The sequence below is a fragment of the Rhodamnia argentea genome, chromosome 11 (genome assembly GCF_020921035.1).
Source record: "Rhodamnia argentea isolate NSW1041297 chromosome 11, ASM2092103v1, whole genome shotgun sequence".
Taxonomy (NCBI): domain Eukaryota; kingdom Viridiplantae; phylum Streptophyta; class Magnoliopsida; order Myrtales; family Myrtaceae; genus Rhodamnia; species Rhodamnia argentea.
This window is the reverse complement of record NC_063160.1, coordinates 1,282,892-1,297,299: the sequence shown is the minus strand read 5'-3', so window position 1 is coordinate 1,297,299 and position 14,408 is coordinate 1,282,892.

The following is a 14,408-nucleotide window of genomic DNA, read 5'->3' as shown; positions in this document are numbered from 1 at the left end:
ACATGTGTCTCTAGGTTGTCTTGCTATCAAGCAATGTCACGAGAGAGGGTGCAATATTTATGTTTGTTGTGAAAAATCACATGACCCTGATTTGAATGAAAAAAGGCTATTGCTTCTGCTTTCAGAAGGCTATTAAAGGAGCTCTAATGTATAGTTGATCCATCTGCGGATGTTCATTGCCAACGTAAAAGATTATGTCATAAGAGTTATTACCTATTTCTTGGCTGTATGGCACATGATTTCAATGATGCAAACTGATTTCCCGCCTTTCAAGAGATGCATAGAAATCGGAAAAGTCGCTCTCATAAGCTATGGTAAGCTCGTTTATGCACACTTCCTCTTTCTTATAGCAGGCTTGAAGTAAACCATTTTCTAGTCACCGTGAAGTGTTGTCTGGTTTGAAGAGAAAGATAGCAAGAAAATTAGTATATTAGGATATTCATCATATATATAATTTGTGGCTATAGAATTGCTTGTTTGGGGAAGTTCAAGTACTGTTTTTGAGAAGATTGTGTGGACATGGTGTTTTGTCAGAAGATTGTTTATTAACAAATGCTTGTTTGGGTTCTTCGAGTTTTCCCATTATAAAGTAATTTTAAACTCTTTTACATTACCAATAGAATGATACATATCCTATGGTTGATTAATGACTACCATGTTTTTCATTAAAGTGCATGAGAAACATTGGATCGGGAAAGGTGAAGCGATAAGCACATGAAATTTCAATTAGGATTCTACTTTCTTGTCGTGGTAGAATTTTTAGTGATCTTTTCTTTATTATAAAATGAGTTATTTTAATTTTCCATTTTACTTGTAAATGACTATTTGGTGATTTCGTATGAAGCAGAAGGATACCATGTCGCTACCTAGTCTTAGCTTCAGACGAGATAAAATCCACTATTGGATATGAGTTTACCTTTATAGAGGTGTTGAAACTTGGAAACTAGACAAAAATATTGTGGGGGAAATGACGAGTCCGCTAAACCAAAAGTCGATTTGGTCGAAGCATATGTTTTTGATGATGTAATTATTACGGTCATTTCCCATGCCAATATTGTGGCAATGTAAATGGCTGGTAGACTCAGGTGCTACCAAGCATGTATGTAAAAACATAATGATTTATCCTCCTACACTCTAATAGGGAAATGAGATGAAAATATTTATTTTGGTGATTCGAGAACTATTCAAGGTCTTGAAACCGACACGTTATGTGTCATAGGCATTGTGTATTGCCAAGAGGTACTAGCCATTGCAAAGAATAAAAATTACAATGGCTAAAAGAAGCGTCCGGTTAAGACGTAATGTGGTAAAGTAGCTACTTAGAGATGGAATTGTGTCCATCAATTATGTAAAGTCATAAGTGATTTTGGCCAATCCTCTTACTATGCATCGAGGGGAATAGGACAAGCTAGTTGAAGAAAATCAACAGTGATGAAAACCCAACTTATGTGATTGGCAATCCCATGAATTAGGTTCATATGGGTAATAGCAAGTCACTTGTTGATCTAGTGATGCACTATTAAAAATTTATGTCCCTCCAAAGGTGAGAATAGTGCAAGGCTGCAAGAAAAAAGAGGTTGAGCTAAGCTCTTAATAAATTCCATAACCATTATTGGTGGTGTATTAAGCTGCATAGTACACTTAATGGAATCACCTATATAAGTGTGGAGTGAGGCCGCTCTTATGAGAATTTTTGGCAAAAATCTCTAAAGCACTTATTAATAAACTAAGTATGCGCATGCCCTATTAGCGCAAAATCGCATTGAACAACAAACTTTGTGGGAGTGCAATGTGATTAGTGAAAATCATAATTCACAAAAAGGAATTGTTCGTTCATAGAAGTTTTATAATTCACCAATGATTTCATGAATTATATTTTATTCTTTCTAGGGCTGGTTCATAGCCTAATTAGCACCAATTTCGATGCATTATGCTCCAATAACCCGGCATTATTCTATTTTTGATTTTTCAAAATTTTTTAAAATATGTGAGGGATTGTTGGATATTTCAATAGTTTTGAAATATTATTCTACAATGATTTTGATAAAATTATGACGACAATGATTAGCCATCAATATTTTCAACGATCGGTTTTCTAATGGTCATATTACGGTTTTCAAACGGTCAAATTTTCAACCGACATATAATGGTTTTTCTAACAATTAGTTTTCGAATTGTTCATTAATGGTCTTGTAACGGCTTTCTTAACAGCTCTTTTTAACGGGTATTTCTTAATGGCTCTTTTTGTTTGAATATAAATTCTGAAATCAAACAAATACAAAAGGGTGTATTAAAAATTACAAAAAGAGAATTTTCCCTTAATTTACTTTCTCTTTTTCGTTGGGTTATACACATAACGTTGTTCTTGTCCTTTCTAATATTCAGTGCCGAATATAGAAGAAGGTCCGTTGTATCTTGGAAGGATAGTCGCTAGAAGCCTTACGCACCAAGTTTCGTACTCCGAGGGGCGAAATTATCCTTAAGAATAGTGCTCGCACGCTCCGGACAATTGCTCTTACTTTTCTCGTTTTTTCCAACACATTTCCTGCAATTGTTATTTTTATATGTTATTTAACATTTTTCCAACATCTTTTACATTAATAGATCTATAAATGACTCTTGATTCATTACTTATATTATGGTATCCAATCTATTTTTTCTTTTCTTTATATTCAAAAAAGTTAATTGTGTGGGCCTTCGTATGATTTTGTCTCTTGATTTTAGCTTGCAATAAGGAAACACAAAAGTAAGAAAAAGGAAATATGGAGTCAAAAATTGAAATTGGATGAGGAAAGCTTTGGGTTTCCACAAAACAATTTTGTGGCTGACTGTGGCATCCCACGTTCTTGGGTATGAAGAGCCATTGTGACGCCCTAGGCTCACGTCACTTACTAGCGTGGTTATTAATTTGATTTTCTTATTTGGCATGTGAAGGCATATAGGGAATAAAACATCAGTCCAAACAAAAGAACACGAACAAGAATATGTAAAACACACAGCACTACTATTATGCATTATGCTATTTTACATCAGTTTTGATATTCTTTACATTACTCAATTATTACCCGGGACAGATTGGGAAAACCCAACTCCGCTAGTGTGGTCACGGTCAAAATTGGTCACCTCGTCGGGCGACCTGTCTACTCACGGACCAATCCATCGTTGTGGAACCCTAGAGGGCCAGAGTAACCCAGGATAGGTCCGACAGTGTCACCATTGATCACAAGATACCAAGCTGAGAAGTGTTGGGTAATATGCTCGGGGGGACTAACTTGAACCCCTACGGTGGAGTCATATCGCCAAGACGTTACATTCTCTTCTACATCTACAACATCGATAAAAGAGAAATCTATGACATGTTGTTAAAACGATGGAAAAATAAGAATTATCCGAGGCATGCAAGCACTGTTCTTAAGAATTAATTCCGTCTCTCGGAGTGCGAAACTCGGTGCGTAAGACTCTAGCAGCTATCCTTCCAAGATACAACAGGCTTTCTTCTATATTTCGCACCGAATATTAGAAGAAACAGGAATAACATTATGTATACAACCCAGCGAAAAAGAGAAACTAAACAAGTGAAAAACCTCGCTTGTAATTTTTTTTTTTTAGACACCCTTTTGTAGTTGTGATTTGTGAATTTATATTAAAAAAAAAGAACCGTTAGGAAATAGCCATTAACGAAACCATTACAAGACCATTAGTAAATAGTTAGAAAAGTAATCATTAGAAAAAACATTATATATCCGTTTGAAATCCGAACGTTAGAAGACCGTTATATGACCGTTAGAAAACTGACCGTTAAAAATATTGATGGCTACTCATTACCGTCATAATTTTTTCAAAATTATTGTAAAATAATATTTCAAAAACTATTGAAATATCCAGCAATCCCCCACATATTTCAAAAGGTTTTGAAAAAAAATAGAATAATGCTGGGTTATTGGAGCGTAATGCATCGGAACCGGTGCCGATTAGGCATAAACCAGCCCTAGAAAGAATGACATATAATTCACGAATCATTGATGAAGTTTGAAACTTCTATGAACCAACAATTCTTTTTTGTGAATCATAATTTTCACCAATCACATTACACTCCCACAAGATTTGTTGTTCAACACGGTTTTGCGCTAATAGGCCATGCTTGTGCTTGGTTTATTCATAAGTGCTCTAGAGATTTTCACCAAAAATTCTTATAGGAGCGGCCCCATTCCATATTTGTATATGTGATTCCATCAAGTGTATTCTGCAGCTTAATACACTACCAATAATGGCTACAAAATTCATTAAGAGCTTAGCTCATCCTCTTTTTCCTTGCGGTATTGTACTATTCTTACTTTAAAAGGGACATAAATTTTATAGTGCATCATAAGATCAACAAATGACTTGTTATTACCCCGTATGACTTCTTGCATGATAGTCCAATCATATATTTTTTTGTTCTCCAAGCTCATAGGTGCCCAATGGGAATTTGCCACCTCTCCTTGCTAGGTTCAAGAGGTGGCAATCTAGATAGGGCTTGTGTGGCACTTAGACCTCATTATATGGTCCATGAATTTTTCAAGTGTCCATGGGCATTAAAGACCCTATACTTTGTCATCTGATACTAATATAGATTAGGTTGGTGTGGACCAATCACATGATTTTTAGGAGGCCTATTCTAATGGTCTAGATTTGGTAAATCTTTTTTAGGCACACTTGGATCAATAGGTTTCTTTCTTGTTGCTCAAGGTAGTGGTCCGTCCTTTGCATTAATTATGGCTTCTAGAAGGTTCTTGGCATAAGTAATTTTCTAAGCAAGGCTAAAGGTCCTTTTCTATCATTTTGAACCAAGGTTCATGGCCAGATACGGCTGATGATGGCTGACGTATGGACGGGCACGGGCACGGGCGCGGTCATGGTCGTCGCATGGCCATGCCGTGGCCGACGTGCTAGTGTGGCATTGACCCATAGTCGATCTCACTATTGAATATAATAGGCCAAATCGGCAGATGTTACACTCACCATTGATTGTCCCACCATCATTATGCGGGGGCAGTCAACCTAGCCGCGCCAAAAAAAGAAGAGAAAAGAAGATCGTCTTGTTTTTTTTTTTTTTTGTTGTCAGAAAAGAAGATCCTCTTTAGAAAGTGCCAGACTTGCACTCGTTAGGTCTAAATCTTGATCACTCACTCAAAAATATTAAAAAAAAAATAGTAACCCACACAAATTATCAAACACGGTGCGCGGAAAAGAATCAAGTCTTGCTTTGATACCAATCTTGGGTTTTGGGTTACCCGAATCGTACCTTTGGCGTTCCATGATCAACAATTAGTTCACCAATGACCGTGTTGCCGATGGTCGAAGATGCAATCGCACATTGGAAAACACGAGTTTCCACCTCCGATTATGTCTCTTGATTTGCACGTAATATTGCTTTAAAGAAGATATTGCATGCTGTTCTTAGAGAAGAAAAGCTATCAATTTTCTTCTTCCTCTCTTGCTCTTTTCTTACATTGGATGAAAACTTTTTGGGCGCAAATAAGAGATAGTTATCTCTTTTATCCGACTACCTCCGTTTTTTGACCCCATGATAGATCCTTTTCAAGAGAGTGGTGCTTATCTACGCTACCTATTCTCTCCAAAAAGAACTTCAAAGAACATGGGTCGGGTTTTTATTCGATCCATCTTGGGTGAACCCGGCCCAATGTGTAACAGGCCCGAATATAAAAACACTGGTAACCATGGATCGTGGAGTCCGAAACGTCGGAAGCATTGATGCACGTTCTGGCCCACACCTAAATTCTACATTATAAGGATAATGTTAGATATAATATCTTCCTTTGATTTTGTATATCTCTTGATATTGCGCATTGAAATCTTGATTAATTATGATTGTTATTATAATATTCAATTAATGTTTTTTATGCGCATTCAGTGCACATCTCACTGCCAAATCATATTTTGTGTTAATTATCTTTTCCAATAACCAGTCACATCCCATTTTTTTCAACCGGTGTTAACTAGTGGTTGAAGTATATGATCGAATTCACAAAAGAACCAAGGTAATGAAAACCTAGTATGATATATACGATAATGAATGACATCTATATTGATGACAGAACGCTTATTATAAGCGACTCAACTATAAACTATTAAACTTCAAGAAGGACCCATAGAAAATAGAGGAATCCTTCGATGTGGCTAGGGTTGTACCATTTCAATCAGCTTGAGCTGAACCTTTTTTGCTATCGCCGCTATGTATCAAAGCGGATATAACGGATGCTCCAGCTTTCGGGTTCAGGCTCGGGTTCAATACGAACTGGACGTATGTCAATCCGGATGCCTTCAAGCAAAGTACTTTTTGATGAATTGTGATCGTAGCCTACATAATGAACCCATCCCACCTTTGAAGCTAGAGCCCAACGCCAGTTTGGTGCCGGAGCAGCTTTAGAAATCAGATAAGATTTTAGTGACGGATATGGCGAATACCCATGCGGAAACGATGGATATAGATATTGATGCGCCATATCTTGGATCTCTTACGTTGAGGTATGATATGCGAAAGAGAGAATTCTAAAATTTATGCATACTTCGATTTAATAGTGAAAATGACATGAGCACATTCATAGGGTTCAAAGGATAACTATATAGGGTAACCAAATATTACAGTATCAATTACAATCAATCATTGTGAATCAAGAAAGGTAATAATCGTCATTTTATAACCAATTCAGCTGATTCATGTCATCAATGCTTTTGCTACCGAGGGCATTCTATTAGAAACAGAAAAATGATCTTGTGGCCATATCTACTTCATTTCATCTTCTTTCTTGTCCGATATTCGTGGGGGATAAAGAGAAAGTGCATTTTCTGTGGTAACCATCATCAACTCCAATGTCTAGCGTTGCTCTGTTGGAGGTTTTGTACTTCTTACCAAAGAAATTGCACCAGTCGTGGGGCATGTACTTCTTCTTTTATTTTTATTTATTTATTTATTTATTGGTCGAAATACTTCTTCTTTTATTGAAAAGTACTGATTTTGATTCTTTTCTTTATTGTGACCAAACAAATATAGGATTTTTTTTTTTTGAATGACCAAACCTTAATTGAATTTCCATAATTGTATGGGGATGGTTTCGCAATTTCCCAAAAAGAATAAGATGAAATTTCCCGGAGTATAGTTTAAAAGCCCTATAGTATGAGAACTATCTACAAGGTTTTTCCGACCATAGAATAACATCCATTAAATAAGATCATATTTACTCCAAATCATAAAGATTGGCATCTGCTCGCCAAAACGGGAAAAAAAATTAAAAAAAATCACACAAGAATCAAGAGCAAATCCCAATGCATTAATAGGTTTTCACCTTTCCTTCGTTCCAAATAAAAGGCATACCATTGTGGAGATCCAGTTATAATTGCATTTAGAGTATTAACAACTTACAAGCAATTGCATTTAGTAGGCTGTAAAAGGCGGTGTATATCCATCTATAGGGATGTGCAACCGGACTGGGTAGACCCGGGAATTGGACTGGACAACCCGAAAAACTGGACTGGTTTTGGAAACGGTGTTAGCTAAATAAAAAAGACTCGCCTCTTGTTTCACTTTTGTATCCGTTCCCATGTACTTCTATTGGTTTATCACAGCTTGATTTGGGGAGTCATTTCTCGATCTTCAAGTAATTGCACAATTAGGGTTTGGTCATTAAAAACGAAGTCATGATCAATATTTTTCAATTGGTTTAGTGCACAACCTAGTGCAAATACGTGTCTTTCGTGTTATTTTCTTTTACAATAACTACTCACATCCCCTCCTTTTACTGTTTAGACGAGATATCTTCAATCTGGTGTTAGCTAGCGCTTGAAAAGTGTATCCTTGAATTCACAAAAGAACCAAAGTACTGAAAACCCAATATGATATATACGATAGTGACATTGACATTGATATCACACACTTATTATCAGCCACTAGACTATAAAACTTCAAGAAGGACTCATACATAATATAGATGATTCCATCAATGTGGCTAGGGTTTGCCCCATTTCACTCAACTCGAGCCAGAACCTCTTTTGCTATCGCATCTACATATCGTAGCGGATGTAACGGACGCTTCGGCTTTCAAGTTCGGGTTCGATACGTGCGCGGCGGATCTCAATCTGGACATCTTCAAGCCGAGTAATTTCTGATGACTTGTGATTGCGACGTGCATACGGAATCCATCCCCCCTTTGAAGATGGAGCCCAGTGCCAATTTGATGCCGGAGCCGGATCTGCTTTAGACCACAGATGTGATCTTCGTGCCCGATACGGATGCTCCGGATAGGGATGCTCCCGATATCCATGCTCACGATAGGGATACTCCCGATATGACGGATACGAAAACAACGAACCCATAACTCCAATCTGTCTGGTGCTGAAGAATAGTATGCCGACAAGAGAAATCTGAAGTTTAAGTAAATTTCAATGTTGTTAATGAAGATGCGCATATGAGCCTATTTATAAGCTTTGCTGGATAATTATCTAAAGTAACTGAATACTACAATATCAATTACAATCAATTAGGATCAGTCAAGGGAGATAACGCGCGATCCTAACAAAAATGGAGTCGTTTTTATGCTACCTAACTTTTGGAAAGGAAACCATTATGCTGTTTGGCTTGCTAACTTTGGGATCAAAAAACTTTGACACCAAGTTTTGCTCCCAGAGTAGATTCTCGAAGTTGACTTTTCCGTTGGACTTTGCCCCTTAAAAAAAAAAAAGAAACACCTTGGTTAACTAAGCTTCCAAGTGATAATTTTGCGCACAAGGAGTGAGAAAGAATTTATAGAATATCCATTCTCACCACTGATTGTCGTGTGATCGGTTTAAGGAACTTGGTGTTCGATTCAGTTTGTAAATCAAACCGGTGCTTAGATCTAATTTCGAGACACGACTCGACTAATTATATCGGGGTTTTTGAATTTTACTTTCAAGGTAATACCCGACGAGTACTTGATCATTGATCTACCTATGTATATCTATTGCTACGTGAGAAAAGTACCAAAAAAAGTCATGAACGTATTACATCGGTACCAATTCCGTCCAAAATATTTCAATTGGATTAATTTACACCTAAATCTATTGCATTGGTACCAATTGAGTTTATCTCGGCCAATTTTGACCGAAAATCGTTGACATGGATATCCGACATCGTACCTAACATGGCCGTCATTGATGTGGACATTTGTATAATCTTTTGAACTTTTTTTTTCTTTTCTTTTATGTTCTTTGCTTCTTCTTCTTCTTCTTCTTCTTCTTCTCTTTTGCTGAGGGCTAGGCAGGGCCTCCGGCCACAAAGCAAGGGCATCTCGGTCCTCGCTCCATCTGGACGTCGCGGCCTCGCCCGTGAGTGGTGGGTCCGTCCATTACCAAGCGGTTCAAGCCTTGTGTGGTTCGATTTGATTCTTTGCTTTTCTGAAACAATATTGGCTTGCTCACCCCTATTGCACAACTTATTTGTTCAAACCCTTAGATAATCCGGCTCAAACACAGATGAATCGCTTTTAAGAATATATTTACTCCAAATTGGAGTGATTAGGGTTCCAGCGTGGATATTGTCAATTTCCATCGCTGCTTTGTTTTGGTGAGTCATCTTTTGATCTTCAAGCAATTGCGCAATTAGGGTTTGGTCATCCAAGAAAAAAAAAGTCTATATTTGTCTGATCACAAAAAAAAAAAAATCAAAATTATTACTTTTCAATATAACTGAGTCCACATCAACAAAATTCGTAATCACTTTAGCTGATTTATTCCACGGTCCTACATTGCTTTTGATGCCGATGGCATTTTACTAGAAACAGAATATTGATCTTGTGCCAATATGTACCTTGTTTTATCTTCTTCCTTGTGCCAATATGCCCCACGACTGGTGCAATTTCTACGGTAAGAAGGACAAAACCTCCAACATGGCAACCCGACTAGACATTGGAGTTGATGATGATTTCCATAGAAAATGCATGTTCTCTTTAACCCCAAGAGTGTCGGACAAGAAAGAAGATGAAATCAAGTATATATGGCCACAAGATCAGAACTCCGTTTCTAATAGAATGCCCTCGGTAGCAAAAGCTCGGCTGAATTTTGTTCTAAAATGACAATTATTATCTTCCTTGATTCATTTCGATTGATCGTAATTGATACTATAATATTCAATTGCCCTATATAGTTATCATGTAAACCCTACAAATATGCCTAGGTAATCATCTCTATCACATCGAAATACACACATTTTAGAATTCTCTGTTTCGCAGATCATTCTTCAACACCAAGAGATTCAAGCTATGGCGCATCAATATCCGTATGCACCGCCCTATCCGTATCTGTATCCGCCCCATTCATATCCATATCCCCCGCCCCATTCATATCCGTATCCCCCGCCAAAATCTCATCTGATTTCTAAAGTGGCTCCACCTCCGGCACCAAATTGGCATTGGGTTCCATCTTCAAAGGGGGGATGGGTTCCCGTATATGGCGAACACAAGTCATCAGAAGGTGGTTGGGTTGAAGACATCCGCATTGACGTCCATCGGGTTCGTATCGAACCCGAACCCGAACCCCGACGCATCCATTATGTCCGCTTGGAAATGTAGATGCGATAGCTAAAAAGGTCAGGCTCTGAGTTTAGTGAAATGGGGCAAATCCCTAGCCAAATCGAAGGATTCCTCTATATAATGTAAGGGTCTTTCTTGAAGTTTATAGTTGAATAGCTTATAATAAGTGTATTATCATCAATGATAATGCCATTGTCGTTATATGTCGTTTGGGTTTTCATTACTTTGATTTTTTTTTTTTTTTGAATTCGATCATATACTTCAAAGGAGTGTCGAGTAGTTATTGAAAAAGAAAATAACACGGACTACGCCGCTTAGGATAATATCAAGCACAATCCATCAAGATCAATAAAGAATGATTTTCCTCGATCCCGATAGATATACAAAATTTTCTAGCGTCACCAACATAATGTACAGAATTTAGATGTGGGTATCCAAAAGCGTGATTGCGCAGGACATAGATTCGACCCTTGGTTTCAAATGGTGCCTATCTTTTTGGTCCTTTCTAGATATATGCCCTTGTATTAGTAAAAGAAAAAATTATCAATACTCGTCGTGACATATTCATCCCAATCTTTTTTGACGTTTACCCTATACGAGGATTCCCATAACAACCACCGTTAAATTGTTAGTTTGCTCTGACATGATGCTGATGTGGCGCTACGCGAGGGCTCATAAAAAATACTAAAATAAAAATTAATGCTAAAAAAGAAAAAGAAAAAAAGTGAAGAACCGTTGGTCGAGGCAGTGGGGCCTCGGCCACCTCGAATCTAAGGGCATCATCGCAAGTGGCCACGAGCCTTACTCGATGTTCAAACTTCAGTGTGACGAGTTCAGAGAATAAGATTTATATTTTGTTCCTGGGCCATCTCGGTCGTTGCGTAGGACATTGATTCTATTCTTGGTTTCGACTACTCTCCATCTTTTTGGAAATTTCTAGATCCATGCCCATGTATTAATATGGGAAAATACCATAAAATATTCTAAGTTATCTTCATTGCCACACGTTCATCTCAATCTTTTTTGACACGCTCACCGTACGTTGAGATTCCACAAAACAATCACCGTTACATTCTTAGTTGGCATCGGACATGATGCTGATGTGGGGCTCCGCCATCCCCATCAGAAATACCAAAATAAAAATTAAAGCTTAAAAGGAGGAAAAAAAAGTTCAAAGCACTGTTGTTGCGGTTACTCTTCATGGTCTTCGACGCACTGTTCATCGTCTTCAAGCGCTCATCCATGGACGACGACCTTGGTTGAGCTTGCGTGGGCTCGGCCGCCTCAAATCTAAGGTCCTCGCAACTGTCCGGTGACTACGAGCCTTACTCAATGTTCAAAATTCAGCATGACGATGAATAAGATTTAAATTCTGTTCGTCGCTGAGTTCGTCTTCGCCGAGATCCGGAGTAGCCGAGCCGTCCATATCACTCAGTTCCTCTTTCGGTAACCATCAGTAGTTGTTGAACCTTTTCACTGTTTTCACCGGAACGTTACGCGAAAGTTACTAAACGCTAGGAGAAACACGACTCAGTAAATTCTTACTTATCGCCTATGCGAAAGGAAATCCTGCAGCGAAACAATCTCTGTTATCAACCAACTTGGCGATACACGTTTCAATGCCACTCCAAATAATCGACCCAAGAGTAAATATTCAGTAATTCAATCTTAATGGAATCATCTATCGAACTATGATCATGGAAAATACGATTCGGGCTCTCGATATCGCTACGTTAATAATCCGACTAGAATTAACACACATGACATTATTGCATTCATTTCTTACATACCAATATTGAAAGTATGAATTTCTGGATGTAACATTATTTCCCTAGATTACTTCATGATTGTGATTTTTTCGACTGCAATTTTTGGTACAAATTTATAAGAATTAAAGAACAAATATCGTGGTTGATGTATGCATCATCTACATTTACTTGTCTTTGATTGTATTGTTTTCTGTAGTGCAGTCACTGCTCACTTTGGAAGATAACTATTTTCTGCTTAAAAGCAACTGCTAATGGAGAAAATAGCAATAAATCACCTGTACAAGTTCAGTTAAAAATTTACCGGGTAATTTTTTAATGCGAGAGGATCTTTTGAGTAGTGCGCGGACGAATCTTCTTGCTCAAGATTATTTTGTCTCTGCAAAAGTGTCAGAGAGAGACGAACATGTTTGCGATAGGCAAGGTATTGTCGTGATCGACATAATATCTCATTGTACGTCAGAAAAGAAAGACCAGATCTCATTTGATTGGCTATCCTTTTGAAGAAATTTCCTATAAGATGAAGAATCAAGAATAGATCAAGGTCACTAAATATTCAATATGTCACACAATAAATAATTTAAAATAGAACTATTAGATTCACCGAATAAGATGAAAGTTGATCAATTAAAATATATGGACTGCATTGTAATACATATTACAGTTATAATTAAACGAAATGCGTACTAGAACTTGTAGATGGTTCTTTTTACTCTTACTTGTAGTTAACTTATTTTTTGAATAATAGTTTCCTAGTACAACAAAAATCTAACAAAATAATTAGCTTTTTTGTTAGAGACAATAACTAGTTAGCTCTCTACCAAATAAACTATATATATTTTTTTTTGGCAAAGAGGTACACCAATTTGGTTTAAAATGGAGAAAGAAAAGGAAAAAACCAAAAAAGAAGAAAAGAAGGCTTGCAATCATCTGTTTCCACATTTAACATAAGGGCTTTTTTTTTTTTGTAAAGCGCATTTAACTTAAGGTTAATACCATAAAAAATCCCAAACTGATACACCTATGATAAATTTACCCCAAACTATTTTTTGACCATAAAAAATCCTAAACTAGTACATCTTTGACAATTTTACTTCAAACTAGTACACATGTGACAAATTTACCCTCCGTTAGTTTTCGTTAAATTTTATCGTTAAATTGTTGAGTTGGATCACACGTGACAATTACCGGATATACACGTTTGGGTTTTTTACCTTCTATTTGTCACAGATATACCAATTTCGTATTTTTTGTGGTATTAATCCAATTTAACAAAAACTAACATAGGGTAAATTTGTCACATACATACCAATTTGGGATTTTTTGGTAGTCAAAATAATTAGTTTGAATTAAATTTGTCACAAATGTACTAGTTTGGAGTTTTTTGAAGTCGAAAAAATAGTTTAGGATAAATTTGTCACAAGTGTACCAGTTTGGGATTTTTCGTAGTATTAACCCTTAACTTAATCAATGTTGTTTAAGATGAGCATGAATAATTTAATTTTTAATGAAATTAATTCAGAATAAAAAAAGTAAGAAACAATCTTAAAGTAAGAGTGGAAGCCGTAAAAGACATCATAATCAATTCAATGTAAGAATGTGTCATGAGCCAATAAGAGAGTGCCAATAGCACGAGCCCAAAAATTTGTATCGTATTTTTACTTTTTTCTTTTCTTTCTTTTTTCTTTTTTTCCACCCTTCGTATAGTGGCCAAAGAGGGCGTGCAGGTGCAGGGAGGGGTTCTGGCCTCCCTTATAGGCCTTGGCTATCCCCGCCAGGCCTTCGATAATTGAAAGTGGAATAAAAGAAAAGAAAAATTTACAAAAAGAAAAAATGCAATGACCGTGTCATATAAGAAGGCCAATGGTCACGTCATTGGTTTTCAACCTAAATTGGCCTAATGTCCAAAGGTTCAAGAATTAACTGATCAATTTGAAATATTTAGAATTGAATTGATCGCCGTACCGTAACTTTAGGACCCTTTTGGACAATTTTCTGAGCACGCTAACTTGATCCTCCTGATCTTGGCTTTCATATTTCTGAAAAATGAAGGGATTTGAGTAGGTCTAAGTGGTGT